Source organism: Pyxicephalus adspersus, chromosome 1 (genome assembly GCF_032062135.1).
Source record: "Pyxicephalus adspersus chromosome 1, UCB_Pads_2.0, whole genome shotgun sequence".
In the NCBI taxonomy this organism is placed as follows: Eukaryota; Metazoa; Chordata; class Amphibia; order Anura; family Pyxicephalidae; genus Pyxicephalus; species Pyxicephalus adspersus.
In genome coordinates this window covers 101547530-101551495 of record NC_092858.1, presented here as the reverse complement: position 1 = coordinate 101551495, position 3966 = coordinate 101547530, and the positions used below count along the sequence as shown (strand labels likewise).

General features: G+C 38.6%; 1 protein-coding gene across 3 annotated transcripts in view; it reads right to left on the bottom strand.

Annotated features, from left to right (window-relative positions):
• Positions 1 to 240: 240 nt before the first annotated feature.
• Positions 241 to 3966, bottom strand: part of AHDC1 (AT-hook DNA binding motif containing 1) — a 64981-nt gene continuing 61255 nt past the window's right edge. For all 3 annotated transcript variants that reach the window (XR_011922092.1, XR_011922093.1, XM_072421277.1), the window contains exon 5: positions 241 to 800. The gene's annotated coding sequence lies outside the window, so the exon portion shown is untranslated. The remainder of the gene's footprint in view (positions 801 to 3966) is intronic.

The following is a 3966-nucleotide window of genomic DNA, read 5'->3' as shown; positions in this document are numbered from 1 at the left end:
GAACCTGTAAAGTAGGAGGTAAGGGACAAGCAATGATGGAAGATAAAAGGTGAGGGGAAAAAAGAAAAGAAATGCATTGCAGGGGAAAGACAGGAAGCGAAGATGAGATGAATTACACATGGCTGTTGAAAATGAGAGGAGATACAACAAAGAGAAAAGCATGTCATGATCACAGTCACCTTGCATTACTACACACACACACAAATTTCCAGCCATTTGCTCATTGAAAACACAAAGCCATTTTGGACAATACACAATTTATGAGAAATCCTTATTTACAATAAATAGTTTTAACCGCCAAGGGTGGTGGTAGTAGGGCTTTAACATACGCAAGTTCAGTGCAGCCGGTAATTTAGGGGGGAGAGGGACAGGGAGGGTGGTTGTGCAGGATTAGGGGTATGTGAGGGAAAGGGAATAGATCCTTTCACCCTTTCCTTAACAGAATCTGCCATTGTTTTTCAGGCTGTTCTGCTCACATGGGAATACCAAACTTTCCACCCTCCCACAGTCCCTACCTCACCCCTCACATACTCCCCATCTCCGCATAATTTTTTTTTACATTTTGATACATTTAAAAAAAATTCTTATGTACAATTTTTGCTGGTTTTGTGAAGATAAAACAAAATAAAACAAAAAGATAAAAAACAAAACACAAATTTCTTCTTAGGGGAGGAACTGGAGGGGATGAGGTTCCAGAGCTCAGGTAGAAGACAGGGAGCACACTCATGATGTAGCTGGTGCTTGCTCAGAGGGGGATCCCACAGCATTTCTTCTGGCTTCAGTAAAGGGAAGGGCCTGAGCTGCAAATTTAAGAATAAAAACAAAGTATAACTATAACTATTTGTATGTTTAAAAAATAATCAAACAGTGAAATTAAAAATTGGAGATAATTGATAATTTTTTACATATGTGCTCCTAACCGACTGGTTGTCATGAGCAAAACAGTTAGTACTTTTCCCAGATGAAGAATCAAACACATTTACCATCCAAGCAGAAAGAAAAGCCTGTACACAGATTGGTGTTAAAAAAGACAGACATGACTCATAGCCCTGGGTGTGTGCACCACTATACAGCGAAGAAGGCAGGATAAAGGATTACCAGACAGAGGACTATAGTTCATTTGGTCAGCATAGAGTATCAGCAGTTAAAGCAAGTACAAATGCATCCCCTCTTTTGGTTCCTGTTTTTAGTTTGCATGGTTGTAAAGATCTAACGCAAAGCTGAACAGATTTATAGGATCCACAAAATCTGTGGGCAATGCTATTGATTCAGGGTGGATATGTATACAATTTCTTTTTTCAAACTTTTTTCTTACTCCTCATCCTTATGTACAGTATATCTGGAGATCATAGAATCATGCAGGTTCCATGCTATGAGAGAGAGAATACTGGAGCCCGGTTGATGTCCGTGCCATAGAGGTGCAAGGATGTCAAGTTTTAGTGTTTTTTAATGTATGCTTTATCAAAATGCTTTTGTTTGTTTTTTTGAACCCAATACATAATTTGCCTAACTGTACCCAACAAATGCCATTGCTTCATTCAGTGGATAATAGAAACATGAAGCCAAATAAAAAGCAGAAGCAGAAACAGCGACACCTACAGGGTATACATTTCAATTGTGGGTATCCTTTGTTTCCATGTTTTATTAAGACACATAATTCCATAAAGCAAATTGCCTTAAGAGAAAATTAAGTTTGAATTCCCTTTATTAAGGTTGTTCTTAAATGGATAATCGTTTACAGTAAAAAAAAATAGACAGCCCAATTCTAAAATTTAATCTATAAGGACATAAGAAAAAATTATCTGGTCTTTAGAAGGGCCTAAAATCATTTAAATCTAACCTCAGGTGTAAAACAACAAAACAGATTCCATGATGTCATTATTTAACAGAAAAAAGGCCACAATATTTTATAGAACCAGCCTCAGCAGCAATAATGTTGGTGCAAGTAAAATAAGTAATACGTTTATAAACTTTGGGGCATTTGTTTATGCATAGCTCTCTTAAGTGCTCAGATTGCGGTTGGGTTTTGGTTTGGTTGATAGGACTATTGCACCACCTTGTTTCTTTTTTAGCCTTTGTTTTGTAGGTTAGCTGGTGTGCTTGGGACAGTTGTCCTGTTGAATGACCCAACATCAGTCAGGCTTTCGTCATGGACTGTAACATTTAACTTGCTAACTGAGGTGAAACCTTTGGAGACTAAGATTGAACTCTTGTTTTTTTTTTTTTGTTTTTTTTTTACAATTAGATCCACTTCAGGGAAGGTAGGCAACTGTCCTAAATGTTATTCATTTGCATATATTCTTTCTTACCGTAGGGAGATGGAGTTCCAGTTGTTTGGAAATGCCTTTTCCTAGATTGATGGGCAGCAACAATTGCTTCCCAAATATGATTGCTGGTATCTTTACTCCTCAGCATTATGTTAACACAGACCTGAAAGCTCCAGACCAGCAAACTACAAAAACTTCTGCTTTATAGAGGTGGTTACACGTGACTGATTGAAGAATCAAGTGCATTTGCCTAGCAGAATCTGGCTCCTACTTAACCTTCTTAACTCCAACAGAAGTGGTAAGAGTAAACTTACATTTTTTTTCACACACTGCTCCTGCATTTTAAGTTAGGCTTTAATAAATAAATATTGACATAGTGTAATATGTCCTATGTTGTGAGCGAAAAGTTGTATTTACCCAATTTTAAGGACTAGATGATTTTGTTTTCATACACAAAACCTTCAAATTAAAAGGGGGGTGCACTTTCTTTTCGTCATGACTATATTCAAAAGCGGTGATGATTAAACCCCATGTAGGACAATTATTTTGTTATTTAAAATGCAGGTTTACCCAGACTTTCCTTCAATACTATTTCAGGCTGCTTACAGAAGGAGCCAGTAAGTTTGTATTCATTTCTATTATTTGTACAACTAATCTCTGCACCATTCTCCTCACCATTTGCAAGAATGTAGATCTTACCAATAGTAGAAGCTCTAAAGCTGCGTACACACTTGCAATTTTTGTCGTTGGAAAGGATCTTTCACGATCCTTTCCAACGACAAGGGGCTGCAAGATGCATGAACGATGCTGTACATACAGCACCGTTCATGCTCTATGGAGAGGGGAGAGCGACGGAGAGGCACCCTGCTGCGCGCTCTCCCCTTCCCTTTCATTACGATCGGCTGTCGTCCATCGTCCGTGGATCCGGCAGGTCGGTCGTCCGGACGATGGACGACACCGACTGTACACACGGAAGATTTTCGCCCGATAATTGGCCGATGCCGATTATCGGGCGATAAAAATCTGCTGTGTGTACGTAGCTTAAGGCTTAGTCTACACGGACGTTTTTCCCCGCGTTTAAAAGCACATGTCCGAAATTCCCATGCATTCCAATGGGATAACCTACACCAGGACTTTCCTTGAGGCACGTTAATGAGTGTCATCTAAAACGTTGCTTGCAACCTTTAAAAAATTAAAATGCGGGGTTAACGCTGGAAAACGTGGGTAAACCCTTACACTGCTATCAATTGGGGGTTTTCCCGCGTTTATAAGCACTTGAAACGTAAACGCGTTAAAATGGCAGAAAAAAAAAAAGAGGTAAAACCGCGGGAAACTATGGAAAAACACATAACACTGCGGCATACACGTTTTCCAGCATTTTAAAGGCAAGCTTTAAAACGCTAATGAAAGTGCATAAAAACGCATATAAACGCAGTAGGAACGTTTACATGAGTTTTTAAAAACATCCATGAAGACCCAGCCTAACATTGATCAAACTATTCCTTATTTGAATTGATAATCACAGATTTTCAGGATGAACTAATAGCAACACAGCATACTGTATGAAGATTATTTTTCCTCAGAAAAATTTTAAATTGCCACCAATTACCGTATTTTTCGGCGTATAAGACGCTCCGGCATATAAGACGCACCCAATTTTAAAGGAGGAAAATCTAGAAAAAAAAAGATTCTGAAAGAT